The following is a 15,090-nucleotide window of genomic DNA, read 5'->3' on the forward strand; positions in this document are numbered from 1 at the left end:
GCGGCGTGGAAATGCCACTCAGCGTGTCCCCCCCACCCCAACCCCGTCCTTCCCCGTCCCCGCCGTTACATTTACGCAGCGGCTCCTGGGTCGCCGGGCCCGCCGTGGCGGAGCGGTAGCAGCAGGGCAGCAGCAGCAGCCGCCGCCGTCGTGGCCCCTCCGCCGCCGCCGCCGCCTCCCGCCGCCGGGCGCACATGGTACGCTCCGGGGCCGCGCCGCGCCGCGCCCCGCCGGCCGCGCGCGCCGCCCGGCTGCTGCCATGGCAACCGCCCCGCGACCCCCGCCCCGCCGGGCCCTGCGGGACGAGCCCCGGGATGGCCTCTCCCGCACCTCCCGGGATGCCCGCACCGCCTTGACACCTCTTCCCGGCCGCAGGACCCCCGCTTCACCGAGTCTACCTGTCCCCAAAGCCACCACCACAGGCACCTGCTGCGGGGCTGCGTCCCTGCTGTCCCCAAATCACCGGCACAACTCCCTGACATGTGTCCTCCGTCCCCTTGCTGTGTCCCCACTGTCCCCAAAACCGTCGTCATGTCTGGCTGCTGAAGGGTTGCATCTGTGCTGTCCCCAAAGCCACCATCACATCTCCCACAATGTGCCCATACTGTCCCCAAAACCACTGTCATGCCCACCTGCTAAGGAGTTGCATCTGTACTGCCCCCAACCCACTGTCACGCTTCCTTGCTATGTCCCCAATGGCCCCAAAATTACCATCACATCCACCTGTTGAGGGGCTGCATAACCTCTGTCCCCAAACCCACCATCATATCCCCCACACTGTGTCCCTGCTGTCCCCAAAGCCACCAGTGCATTCCCCTGTTGAAGAGTTGTATCCCTATTGTCCCCAAACCACTGTCATACACCACTTCTGTGTCCCCTCTGTCCCCAAAGCCACCATCACACCTTCTTGCTGCATCCCCACTGTCCCCAAAACCACCATCACGTCCACCTGTTGAGGGGCTACATTCCCACTGTCCCCAAAGACACCATCTCATCCCCCTGTTGTATCCCTGCTGTCCTCAAAGCCACTGTCACATACCCCCAGTATGTCCCCTCTATCCCCAAAGACACCATCACACCTTCCCATTCTGTCCTCTCTGTCCCTAAAGCCACCATCACCTCCCCCTGCTGAGGGGTTGCATCCCTACCGTCCACAAACCACTATCATACATCCCTGTTACGTTCCCTCTGTCCCCAAAGTCAGCATCACACCTTCTTGCTGTGTCCCCACTGTCCCCAAAACCACCATCACATCCACCTGCTGAGGGGCTGCATTCCCACTGTCCCCAAAGCCATCATCACATACCCCCACTATGACCCCTGTATCCCCAAAGCCACCATCATACCTTCTTGCTGTGTCCCCACTGTCCCCAAAGGCACCATCTCATCCCCCCATTGTGTCCCTGCTGTCCTCAAAGTCACTGTCACATACCCCCACTCTGTCCCCTCTGTCCCCAAAGCCACCATCATATGCCCTCACTGTGTCCCCACTGTACCCAAAGCCACCATCATATACTCCCACTGTGTCCCCTCTATTCCCAAAGCCACCATCACACCTTTCCATTCTGTTCCCGCTGTTCCTAAAGCCACTATCACATGCTCCTACTGCGCCCACCCTTTTGTCCAAAGCCATCATTGCATCCCCTCATGAGGGGTTGTGTAACCTCTGTCCCCCAAGCAATCATCACATCCCTCCAAACACATCTCATTTGTCCTCAAAGCCACCACCACATCCCCCTGCTGTGTCCCCTCCATCCCCAAAGCTATTGTCATTCCCCTCCCAAGAGGGGCCGTGTCCCTGGCAGGCTTGGCCACCCTTACCTGGGTAGTGGCACAGCTCTTCCACGCTGCAGTGCTCATTTTCACTCCTGTTTTGCAACAGAAGATTGCGTACGCCAGGACAGTCGCGAGGGAGAGTAGGCGCAATGTGAAGCAGATGAGCGAGTAAATCATGAAGCCGCCGTACATGTTCTGCATACTGCAAACGAGGAGCTAATTTCCTGGCAGCCGGCTTCAGGATGCTTCAAGTCAGTCTCTGCCGATGCGGCCCTTATAAACCTCCCAGGCTGTGGCTGCAAACAAGCCTGGCTCCTTTCTCACTTTAGCATCTAACTCCCACAAATATAGATAATTGAATTATGCATTTTGTCAGGGTAAGCAGAAAACAACCAGCAACCACCCGATCACTGAAGAAAACAGAGTCAATCACTTTTTTTTTTCTTTTCTTTTTTTTTTCTTAATTCAGCATTTTATGGGGCTCGGTGACATTTTGTCAAGCATGAGCTCAACCAGATGCAGACAGAAGCAGCTGAGGGTTGTTTATTGCACACAGAGTGGCCCTCCCTGACAGAAGCACTAATGGAAATGACACTAATAAAACTGTCATGTTCGTGTCTGAGCAGCAAAGTGTGATTTCTGTACCCTGTTCTGACAACCACTTCCCCAGTGACCACCAGCAGATCACTTCTCCTTCCTTCCTAGTTACCACCACTGATTCATAGTTGAGATCAATTAGTTAATGTTTGCAAAGTCAGTTGAAGATGACAAAGCATTACATACTGCTAATAAAACCATAATGATCCCACTGTTAAACATTAAACACACAACGAGGTGTAAAAAAACATACCACATTTATGGAAAATTCCTCTTGCTGCAAGGACAAAGGATTAGCTCCTAAAAAAAAGAAGGACAAGCTCAAATTTGCACCACAGGATTGTGTCTCAGGGGTTTGGCTTCTGTTTAAGTCTTTGCTACCGATTATTTGTGTAACTGTGGGCACATCACTTGAACCAGCAGTTGCTGACCCACCTGAATGTGGCAACTTCATCCAGAGCTAGACAATAATCACCAGAAGCTTTTGGAAAGTGCTGGTCCTTTTCATTTCGTGCCTCCACTTCCCAGTCTGCTAAATGGGATGAGAACTGCAGCTGTGTAGCTTGATTTTGCAGGCAAGATAATACAGCAGTGAGCAAACCCTGGCAACATGGCCATTAGAAGCCTGGAGAGCTGTGCTGTGCGTGAGGCACGTCACACCACAGTGCAAGGAATAAAAGTGGGTGTGTGGGACTTTCTAGGAGATTTTTCTTGGCAATGAGTCTTGCTTCAGATGTAAAACTGGTAGCTGTGCCACTGGTAGGGCTTCGGGTCGCTGTATGTAGAGCAGTGCATGTCTGATGCTCTGACCTACAGGCAAGAAGGAAGAGAGGAACCAGGAAAACCACGTTAGTCTGTAGCTTTGGGCCTGCACGGGGCCACATTCACGGTGATGAGGCACTGGTGCTTCTGGCAGGGCAGAAGCCTTGGGTGGAGATTTGCACAACAGGAGCTCCAGGCAGTTCAGGATCTGGCACAGTGATCTTAGAGAGCAGAACTCCTCTCCAAAAAGAGCAGCCCTTTGACAAGGTATCCCTCATTTCCGCAATCGAACTGCCCTTTGCAAGGAGCACGTCTGAGCCACAACAGCCTATTGCATCTTCCTCCTGAAATCTGATGCTGCCCTGCTTTGATGGTGATCAGTTGATGTCTGCAGAAAAGCTGAATCATGAAACAGAGGTTATAAACAAGGTTATTTTTAACGAAGGAAACAAATCCCACATCATGCAGAAGTCGTAGCAAGGAACTGTCAGCAAGGGCTCGCAGGTCTCACTTTTGCCCTGATGTTCTTTATGTCCTGGAGCAAATTAAAATCTCTCTAACCTTTAATTTACCTCCTTGTAACATGGACAAAGCAGCAGACTCCAGTTGTGCTTTCTTTGTACAGCAAAGCTCCTGGTGTGACAGTAAAGTGGTGCTGGGAGCCGCGCAATGCCAGGGGCTGGCTTGCACTGCCGCCCAGCACCTTGCAGAGCTATTTTCAGCCATGCAAAACGATCACATGCAGTATTTCAACAACGTTCATAGACGTTTCAAATGCAGAGAGAGACTACCCAGTCTGATTCCCTGCTCCCATATTTCACAGTCTTTCATTTCAATTCCCACATGCAGCCCAGTAACTTCTGCTTCATTTTGCTCACTGCAAACTCAAAATAGACAAGTTTTGTATCCCAGAGACCCATGCTGTGTCCTTCAAGCACTGGAGTGCTGCAGGGTGTATGTTGTAGATACCCAAGCCAGGGGGAGGGAAGATGGGACTGCTACACCTACAGCTAGCTGGGAAATTTCCTAATTATGCCATTTCTCTTTCTCACAATTAAATTCTTCCAAGAAAGGCATATTTCATTTTCCCGAGGAAAGGTACCTCAACTCAAGAAAGTAGGGGATTAAGGCTAGGACTGGTTAGGTTTCCACACACTTTCCAAAAAATATGAACAACTCCGTGTACAGATCCTTGTAAACCTGTCTTCTCTGCTCCATGCCCAATTTAACAAGTGCTTTGGGTGTGTCTCCCCAACATTACAGAGATAACAACTAAGGTTAAAGAACTCTAGATTTTTTGAAAATGTTTTGTAAATATATAAACACACACACATATATATTTATGAAAACTTTAGGAGATTGTAAATTTTCCTGCCATACTTATTTACAACACTCTTAGGGATTTTTCCTGCTGGAGGAGCTTACCTTGCTCACTCAACCTTCTTTGAGCTGAGTAATGATTTCCACATGGAAAATATCAAATAGAACCCAAAGCAGCAGTGGGTTGGATCCCAAGTGGGTTCTGCTCCTCCTGGCCCTGCCTGCTGTGGTAGCAGACACCAAACCTGCACTGGCTCAGAACACACACCAGCCCCTTGGCACAGGTGCCCGGAATCTCCAGCACAGCCGTGAGAAGTGGAACAGGACCAACCTTGCAAGCCAGTTCCCGCTTGCAGGTGCCTGCAAGGACATGTGGCTGCATGCCAGCAGATGGAATAACCATCGCCCCTCACTAGTTATGGGGCAGGGATGCTGCAAGGCTACGCTAATTAGTGCTTGAGACGCCTCTGTGATCTGTAGATGAAAGGTGATTTACAGCTGCAAATTATTGCTCTCCTTCATGTGAAGTCTATTATTTTCTGGTGTCCCTCATTTTGACTCACGCCACATCCCATATTTGGTGTGGGGCAGGTTCCTCTCTGTGGGCAGTTGTAAAGGTGCTTTACAGCCCCAGCTGGCTGCATGCTGTAGAAGCCCATGATCTGCTTGCAGCATCCACTTGAGGCAGCCTGGCCATGCCCATGCTTGGGAAACTTGGGCTGGAATTTGCACAAAACCACAAAACTTGAACAGATGACTTAGCTGGTGGGTTAAGAGGGGCTCTATTCAAGGTTGGGTACTCAGCTGAGCTGTGCACTCAATTCTGTGAACAGTCAGAGGACCAGTAGGATGAACCAGAGAGGAGAAACAGGAATATCCCGAGCCTCTGTGCTTGGGACTGCCTCAGGGAAGGGGAAGAAGCCAGAGAGAACCAGACTGGGGCCTCTCAGTCTATAGCTTCTCACCTGTGTCCCAAACCTTCTGGGCAGGAATTACAAAGCAGGAAAGGTTTGTGTCTTTGGCAGGTGTCTGGAGGGAAGGGATATTGGGGTGGTTTTGTGAACAGCCCATGGATAGCAGAAGGAGCAGGTATATTCAATGTCCTTCCTGCATTATGCCCCATGGCACATACACCCCATCAGGTTGCAAAAAGCAAGTGACCTTTTGCTTTTTATTGATAAACAAAACAGCAGAAAGTAGCATGTGGTGTAAGGTAGTTGTAACAACAAAGGAAGAAATATCCCTGATACTCCACACCAGAGCAATTCTAGCACAAATTGGAATTTCCTTCCCTCTCACTTCCTATGCAACTTTCCAGCTGGGAAAGTAAATGACCATTCACACAAGCAGGCACAAGGTAGTCAGGGATTTTTACAACTGAGAGATCTCCCACCTCCTGCCTAGCCCACGGCAGTTTCTACCTTCTCCCCCAAGGTCCATGACATTTTAAACGTTCCAGTGATGAGACTCCCAGGTAGCCTCACATAGCAGTGAACAAGGAGGACTGGATGGGGTCTCCAGTCCTATGGCAGCCCTGTCTCCATCACCTTGTTCCCTCAGCTCCACCAAACCTTCCTGGCAGGGGTTTGCCCACACTGTGAATTGGTCTGAGGCTGCTGTTACTCTCCCCATGGACACAACAGTCACACTCTAATTCCAGCTTTGACTCCCTCTTGACAAACTCATTTGGGTCCCATTTTCACGAGTGGCAGCTGCAGCACAAAAGGGCACTTGCTGCATTGCCTACACCAGCAACTGGGCTTCTGTGCTCCCTAAAATGCAAGCTGCTGCAGACTCTTGCCTGTCCCTGCCATCTCCCTGTGGGCCAGCGATGGCAACAGCCCAGCTTGTCCTCTGCAAAAGCCCTGCTAATGTACACACAGGCTGCCTGTGGATGTGGGGAGCAGAAACAAGGCTGCAGAGCTGCACCCCAGTGGCAACGTATGCACAGACAGAGGAAGACTATTTCAGAAGTGTTTGGGCCAAGAGGGCTAGTGAAGCCTGCAGTGGTTCTCTGGGTGAGTGTCACCTTCACATCCACCCGCAGATCCCTTTATGAATGACCATGAGGCCCATGGTCCCTGCATCCCACGCTGGAGGGACCTGGTGCTTCAGGCTGGTGTTGTGACCCCTCTCCCTGCTCCACATCCTTGCAGTTCTGTGAATCCTCTGAGGTACTAAGAAAGCCACAAGCTAATTCCTTTTCTCTCTACTAAAGGCAGCAAGATGATTAAAAGAGTTAGCCAAATATTGCTATGGGGAGCACCAAGTGGTAACTCATTAGAGCTCCCACCTGTGCTACAACAAGCCCCAAGGAAAACAGAAAGACCCCCACCATAATGTCCTGCTCTAGTCTCTAACCTGATGTTCTGCTGCATTTTCTTACTGCGAAGTTTTCTCCCAAAGGTTTTGTCCTGAATTCCTCAACGTATCCGGGCAGGGGGGCTTTGGGTCCGAAGTCGCTTTTGCACATCACTCACATGGCAGCAAAACTCAGCGTTTGCTGAGAGAGGAGCCTGCACTGTATTCCAGCACTTCTCTATGGATTGTACTAACTATGGGAAATGATGAAAATAAGTCTTCAAAACTTAACTCCACTCAAGCAAAAGCTGATTTTAATGGTCACTGTTGAGTATTAACCTTACATGTGTTACCAAGGAGTGAGCAGAGAGACAGGCCATGAGCACCGCTTAGAAAATTACGTTTTACATAAAAGGTCAACAAGCCAGAATCAGTTTGACATCTTCTGTAAGATAAATCATGGTAGAGTGTTGGAAATCTTATTTTTAGCAGCTGAAGATTCGCAAATAACAGTTTTTAATAACCACAAATGGCGACATCAAAATGCCACACCCCAAACTGAAATCATCCCTCACTTCTTCTGGCAGGTGGGGAGGGATTTCTAAGCTTTCCTCCTCCTTTTAAACAACCGCTGCAGCAAAGAAACACTGAAAGGTGGAAAAAAACACACAATCTTGCGTGGTGGTGACATTGACAGATGTGATGGTGCAGGCTGTACATGACGTTGTGATTTTTTATTAATAACTCTGCACTGCAGAGCTCAGTTAGGAAAAGAAGGAGTGCCTGAGTGCGTGGGGAGGACAGCTTTGTTCTTTGGACTTGCAAGAGAAGGAACGTAACGTCAAAGGTAGAAACACTGGAGGGGAGCAAGACTCACAAAGGAGGCAACGGGCTGTGGGTGGTTGTGAGCATCAGGTACACGCAGTAAACAAGACCCCAGCCATCAGGTATCCAGGCTTTTAAATCAACCCACTTGGATCAGCAACAAGAGGGCAGGAAAAGATGCTCTCAATTAGTGGGAGCAGATAAGGGAGGTCCAGTTGTTTTACACAAAAGAGCTTGGAGGTTTTTCTTTGCTGACTAATATGGTGGGACACACACAGAACAATGCCTGGTCCCTTCCTCCAGCAAAAGAATGTCCTTGTCCCTCCTGGCCCACACAAGTCACCCATGCAGAGGTGTGCAGAGCCAGGCAGGATGGGGAAGGAGGGCTTCCTTAGCAGCCACAGAGAAGCTGCTCTGCAGGAGGACATGGGCAGCTGTAGGAGCAGTTGGGCTCAGCCCCGCAGAGAGCGAGAGTGCCAGCATGTGATGAACACACTGTCCCCAGTCACGTCGCTGCACCGCCGAGGGGAAGGAAACCAAGCTTCAAAGGGAGGGAGGCAGGAGGGGCCCAAGTTTCCGGGGGTGGCTGCTCCCCAGTGTTTGTCATCATCTGAAAGACGAGTGAAAGTTTTTGCTCATGGGATAATTATTAAAGACATTTGGGTCTTGCTTTCACATGCCCTCTTCTTTTTTGTTTTTCTAATTAACTGTAAACCCCATCCTGGCTGCTAAACAGGGATCTGCGGAACTGAAGCTTGTATAAATGTAGTGATTTATGTTCCTTTGGAAGTGAACTGGCATTTCTGAGGAACCCCACCCAAGCCTAGCAAATACCAAGCGAGCACACTGACTCACTGGCTGCTGGCATTTGCTCCTCTCCCTCGATGGCTGGAGCCTGCAGCCAATTTGGGCACATGTGAGACAGTTCTGGTAAGTGAACCCCAATCCCCAGTGACACTGCCTTACACTGGAGAAGTGCCTGCCAAAACCTCTGGCTCCCAGGAGAGGCTCAGAAGGGAAGAGCAGCAGCACTGCAAGGCTGAGTCAAGCTGTAATCACCGGAGTGATGTGCTGAAGGAACCAGCGTGTTGGCACAGCCTCTGCCTCCAGCAAGGGCTAAGAACCTGCTGCCAATTCACAAGCATTGAAGTCACCCGAAGGCAGAGGAGAGCCCTGCAGAGTGGCCTGCCTGGCAAGCCTTGGCAGAAGCCCCTTTGCTTTGCTACACCATGAGAGAAGCTGGGAGAGTAGATAAGTTTGAGAAAGCTCTCAAAAAATCCAGTCCTGACTGCAGAAGGATCAGCCAAGGCAGCAATACCCCCTGAGCACCTGACACAGAGGAGCCCAGCTTACAGAAATTGGTTCAACCATTTGCAGGTGTGATATTGGTTTAAAACAAAAAAAATGTTACCATGTTGTTAAAATACCCCCTCCCTACTCAACACTGCTCCTTCATAGAAATATAGTTGTCTTTGATGACTTGAGGGTAAAAAGTCCCTTTTGACTGCAGCACTCCCGCCAGGGTTCAGAGCCACTCTCACAGGATGGTTCTTGCTCAGCTCTTGGGGCATCTCTCACACTCACACACATCCCATATACATGAGACTCCCCTGGGACAGCCAGCTTGCTACCCCATCCACCCCAAAAAGGCCCCTTTCCCACACACCCATAGATAGCAGCACTGACTGCAGGGGCACCCGGGTGGTATTTACCTGGAAGAGCATGTGCTGAGCTCCTACAGTTCCCAGATGCCATAAAGTGAACCAGCTGGGTTGGTCTTTCCCTGCTTTTTTTTCCTCGCTAGCTACCCATCCAATATCTGCTGTAATAAAAAAGGCAAATCAGAAAACAATGCGGTCTGTTTGTGTGTTGTAAACTGGGAGAACAGCTGCTACTCCTGGGCTAAATGGGAAGCCTTTCCATGAGAGCCATAAAAAGCAGAGTTTTTCCTTTCAGCTGCTGCATCATATCACAAAGAGTGGCTTCTGCCAGCCTTGATGCTTTTTTTCTAACCGAACTAGGTACAGCGGTGACACAACCCTGCCTCTCAGCACTCAGCTGTGCCTTTGGAGAGCCTGAGATGCATCTGAGAAGGAGAAAAATTGTTTCCCAACAGTACCCAGCATGCAGGGGAACCCTAACACACACTGTCCTCGGGGCATCCCTCTGGGTTGTGGCATCAGCTCCAAACATGACCAGAACCATCCCCTCTGGAGTCCTTTCACAGATCATAGCACTGACAGACACCATGTCCGTTGTGCATTGCAGATCACTTTGGAATAATGTCTCCATCTCTGATTTAAACAAACTTCCCTGGGTCATCAGTGGACTCAGGATGTGACGATGCTGAGGAATTATCTCCCTTTCCCTAACGGGTCCCCATTTCTTCCTCCAGTGTCACGACTCCAAGCAGAAGCATGTACTAGGCTTCATCAGAAGCTAAAAGCTTCTTTAAATCTGCTGTTGGGCCAGGCTGGGCAGCCCAGTCTGTACACTCCCCACTGTCCCAAAACACACAGAGGCTTTGTTTAAGCATTACTCAGCTAATACTTCTTTTTCTGTGACTTACAAAAGGTGCACTGTGGGAGAGCAGGAGAGGCTGGGAAGGATTGCCACAGTGCCACAGCTCCAACCTGTGATCCTCAAATGCGACAGTGTGTGTATCCCACCTGCCAAGCTGCACATCCACCACCGTGCCATGGTTCAGCTGAAATCCTGGAAAACTTTCCTGACTAGTTAGCTAGTGTCTGTTTCTCTCCTCCCAGCCTGTTGCTGGATTTGTTTATCTCCAGTGACAGGTCTTTTGGGGAGTTGCAGTGTCAGACCCAGGGACCCTTTGAAACTTTACACAGCTGGGGGCACAAAAAGAGCACAGGAGCAAGTGGAAATAAATAAACTGGAGATGTCTGCTCTTGGCTGAGAATAACCCTGTTTGATGGGAGGAAACTTTTGTCCTGTTTTCTGTTTTATCAGTGGAACAGCACTTGACAAGACCACAGCTCAGCTTTCCTTTTGTTGTCGTTCAGAGGGAAATATTTCTGCCTTACCAGAGATGATGTTTCCTTGTAGACAGAAAAGCAGCCCGTACCCGAGCTGCGGCAGAGACAGCTCATCAAAGCTCCAACAAAGCTGCTGTTGTGCTGCAACGCAGCAAAGCAAACAGCCCCCGCCTGTTATCATTTGGGCCTCACATGTGCAGCACAGCAACCACCATTAGCAACACCATGGGCTAAATTCTCACACCCCTGCTCTGATCCCAGCCTTGTTCCAGTAACAGCCTCACTCTTTTCCATAAAGCCACTAGTGCAAATAGTCACTGTGAAAATACAGCCCCTGGAGTGGCTGTGTGGCATGTCCTGGCCTTGCTGTGCATTAGTATCCTCAAGGATCCATCGGCACACAGGGATTGTATCACCACTTCCCCATATTAGCTCCCAGAGCAGGCAAAAATTATCTGTCATTGCACATCATCCTTTATAAACAAATATAATTTGGGGTCTCTGGAAGTGGTCAGAATTTGGGACTTTGCTGGTGAGCTGGGACCTCCCATTCCCTGTTTCCCAACGCAAAGAGGGATCAGGCAGAAGAAAAGCAGAGGAGCTCCCTCTCCCCTAGCCCCAAGGACTTCCCTCTGTGGGAAGTAGATACTGGGAGCAAAGGGGACTTTAAGAAGAGTGTGGGTGATGGGCAGGGAAATATCACAGAAAGGGGAGAAAAAGCTGGAATTTCAGATGAAACAGAGTTGCAAAAATAATTTCCAGTCACCTGAAACATTTTAATTGGGTCTTGGATACCTTCAACAGTGGCTGTCCTCCTGAGAGCAGGATACTGTGTAAAAGCATCACTTGGCTGTATACACAGTGTTTCAGTGTGGAAGAGGAATACAGGGCAGCATCCAAAGGGACCAACCTCACCTAAAGAGGGACATTCTCAAAAGGTGAAATTTGGTGGGGTTGAAGTAAATGCCTTTTTCCAATCTAAAATTCTGACAAACATCAGCATATTCAAACAATACACTTTACTTTCAACAAAACTGCTCCTCCAACATTCCCAAACAGTTATTTTCAGGATTTGCTCTTCAAAGACACCAATTTTCCCAGGGAAGAGGGCAGGAGCGGGCAGGAGCAGGCAGGGCCCAGGGCTCTGGGGAGAAGGGCAGGAGCCTGGCAGCAGGCTGGGGATTGGTTTTTCCATGGCTCCCTCTAGTGTGTACAGTCCAAAATGGGACTGAACACATACATCGAATTTTATGCACTAGATGCAACCTAAAATAGATTTAATACAACAGGCACTTAAAATGTATTTCCAGAGAAAATGCTTGTTCTAGTAGAAATTTTGTCATTTTGCACAGAAAAACAGCTACTGGAGCTGCAGGAGCAGCTGGCTGCATTTTGTGTGCTCTCAGAATCTGATTTCCTGTGTTTCTGAAGAAAAAATTAAAAGGTCAGAAAGACTCTTCTGTAATAGCAGCTCTGGCCTATTTTTCACCTATTGCTTTTTCATTTATTCATATCTTCCTCAGGGACTGGTCTACCTATTAGAATAATAAGGTTATTTTCTGAGCCTAATCTAGAGAAAATAAATTAAAAAGTCTAAACCTTTCATTAGATCTCAGAGAGACAGAATTTCTCGGTCAAGGAGAGCTGAGACACTCAGGAATAAATGTCCAGCAAATAACATTTATTAATTATTATGCATATTCATACCCACAGCCATGGACACAGGCAGCCTCCACCAGCAGGCTCACAGAATGCTGCCTGCAAACTAATGTGTTAAGTAAATAGCTCTCTTATTGGTCTAAGTAGTCACGTAGTAAAGGAGCTCACATTTCCAAGTAGCCATGGAGCAAAATAATAGAAAAGCTGTTAAAATTCAGAGTAAGATAGATTGTATTATATTGCCTAAATTAAAGCCTAAATTGCTATGGATGTAAACACTAAAGTTCTTACTTTGTTCCGCTTCTGAATACCAAGCAGAACCTGGCCAGCACATAGAAATCCTTCCAATAAATGCCTCTTTCTGCCCTGGAGGTCAGATGGGGCCAGGGAGGGGGCTGAGAGAAGAAGTCCTTGCACTGGATGTGGGCAGAGATCAAGCTGGGATTTGATGAGATGTCCAGGCATCTCTGCTGCTTGGCAGGTGAAGGGAGCATTGAATCTTCAGCCCCACGATCAGCAGCAAAGTCTTCCTCACACAAGAGCCTGCCTATGGCAAAGGGCATCCTTGGCTTTAGGGGCCTGAGAAATGAGCTCTTCTCTGAGGTCTCACAAGCAAGTCACCCTTAAGATGTGCTAGATATGTCCCCTCTCACCCCAACCACATCTTCATTGCTCCTCTGGGAGCCAGGCTGACCATCAGTCAAACAAAAACAAAAAAGTCATAACCAACCTTTTGGTCGAGCAAATCCAAGGTGCATCCTGCTTAATTACTAGCAGTCATGAGAAATATCAGAGCCATTTCCCAGAATCAGAGCTATGGAGCTGCATGCAATTGCAAGGGATGCATCCAAGCCCTCATACAAGGTCTGTGAGGAAGATGAGTGCTGCCAGGGTCAGATGAGGGCCAATGTCCTTGGTTATGACCTGCTGCACACAAGCAATATACAAAATGATCAACAGGTTGCAGAGCAGGAGAGCTCTTTTTTGCAGCAGTTTTGCCCCACTGTCACCCTCAGAGTGGCCTGCTTCCCACCTTGGGGCCTTTCTGGCCCCCCAAACCTAAGTGCTGCACATATCCATGGCTGTGTTTCCCTTCCAGGGGAGGCTGTATGCCTGCACAGAATGGCCCTGCTCAGCACCCTGCTGATCACTGCAGGGGATGGAGACAGGCAGCATATTGCAGCATCCCTGGAGGCACAGGGGACAGCATCACTGTCCCAGCCCTGGTGCCAGCTGAGATATTTCTTTAAAGGGTCAGCATGAACTGACCCATGAATATTCAGAACCTTTGTAGCAGCAAGACCTTTTGTAAGAGTTCACAACTGTTAAGGGTGGCTGAGATGATTAGATTGTCTCCACTTGCCCCTTATACTTGGAGGGCGCCCTCCACAATCCAGCCAGTTGCACTTGCACTGAGTACAACAACCACTTTACCTGGCAGAAGCACCCCTCACAGAACAGCAGCCAGCCTTCATCTGTAGACAGCAAGAACTGGAGAATCCTCTGCTCCCCTCAGTGGCTTGTTCCAGCAGTTAATCACCCCCTCTCAGAAATTTGTGCATGAACCGGTAACGTAAAATTAATGATTTCTTTCATCTCCTGCCTTGGCAGCCTGCTTGAGCTGCTTGTTCTACTGACAGCAGTGATTCAGTAATCTGAAAAACATTGTACTTCGTTTACAATATTAACAGCTGAGTGTACAGATACAGAGATGATTGTATTTATCCTCATGGAAAGGTTGTTCTGCAGCCTGCAGAAGGTGACAGAATGAGTCACCTTTACATCTTAATTTCTAGTATTGCCTCTGCAGCCTTTGATTTGGCTTTTGCTTTTGTATAGAAGTGACAGAAAGCACCCAGGTCAAATGGGCTTGTCGGGGATGAGGGTTTAGGGTATGGGCTGTCAGATTCAGCAAAGAACCAGCAGGCAGGAGCATGCGGGCCCAGATCCCACTTTATCACAACATGGCCTGCACCTTACAAACCTCCAGCCCAGGCAGTGATCCACCACCCAGGTGTCTTGGGAGGAAAAACACTGCTGACAGAGCGTGTTCTGTGAGTCCCATCCTGCTGAAGAGCTGAGCACCGTGAGGTGAAAACAGAGAGTCAGACATTTCAGTTCTGATCTGCTTCTCCTCATTCAAAATCTGATCTGCCACTCACAGAAAATCAATGCAGCTGAACCAGATAATGCCACCCCTCTGCCCTTCCACGGGAAAGAGAGAGATCAGCTGTGACAAACGCAGAGGGCCACAAAAAGTGCACTGACTTAAAGAGCCATCAGAGTAATTTTAAAATCAATGTGATGTTTGACAAAGAGCCAGCACGACTCCTTCCAGACTGGCAGCGACATCCCGAAAGGCCCTGGGAGGGAGTTAGAATTCTGCAGGCAGCACTTTGCACGCACTGACGCCGATGCAGCATTTTCCCAGCAAGGCCATAAAAAGGGAATAATAAAAAAAAAAAAAAACCAGCAGCATTGCAATGGTGTGACCGGGTGACGAGGGGAAGCTGCACCGTGTGTGAGTCAGCAGCACCGCGGAGTCCCTGCAGAGTCAGCCCACACACCATCCTTATGGATGGCCAGGCAGCCTCCGTGTGGAATGTGCTCTGAAGGGCATCGGAGGAGGGCAGGACTTCGTTAATTGTAATTTGTGTTCTCTCCACAATGGAGCTTGAGGACACAGCTTGAGGACTGCTTGGGAAAGCTGCTGTTGCCAGCCTTACCCCTTCTGCCTGTTGTGGTGCTGGAACTGCCTCCCCACATGTCGGATCAGCCCCAGCAGCCACTGTTATTTTGGCAGAGCCTAGTGCATGTGGGCTTCCTGGGCAGGATCTGGGATGGCCATGGC

At 49.4% G+C, this 15,090-nt stretch overlaps 1 protein-coding gene and 1 long non-coding RNA gene across 7 annotated transcripts in view; one reads left to right on the forward strand and one right to left on the reverse strand.

Moving 5' to 3' along the window:
- The window catches only part of MBNL3 (muscleblind like splicing regulator 3), a 94,192-nt gene extending 92,350 nt beyond the window's left edge, over positions 1 to 1,842 (reverse strand). For 4 of the 6 annotated variants that reach the window (XR_010434019.1, XR_010434018.1, XM_064670000.1 and 1 more), the window contains exon 1: positions 70 to 203. The gene's annotated coding sequence lies outside the window, so the exon portion shown is untranslated. Of the gene's footprint in view, positions 1 to 69; positions 204 to 1,821 lie in introns of those variants that run through there. The other 2 variants (XM_064669999.1, XM_064670001.1) reach the window with 2 other exon arrangements.
- Positions 11 to 9,433, forward strand: LOC135421471 (uncharacterized). The gene is made up of 2 exons (XR_010434020.1): positions 11 to 197; positions 1,883 to 9,433. It is a non-coding gene; the product is annotated as an uncharacterized LOC135421471 (long non-coding RNA).
- The last annotated feature ends 5,657 nt before the right edge of the window (positions 9,434 to 15,090 follow it).

The sequence above is a fragment of the Pseudopipra pipra genome, chromosome 13 (genome assembly GCF_036250125.1).
Source record: "Pseudopipra pipra isolate bDixPip1 chromosome 13, bDixPip1.hap1, whole genome shotgun sequence".
Lineage (NCBI taxonomy): Eukaryota > Metazoa > Chordata > Aves > Passeriformes > Pipridae > Pseudopipra > Pseudopipra pipra.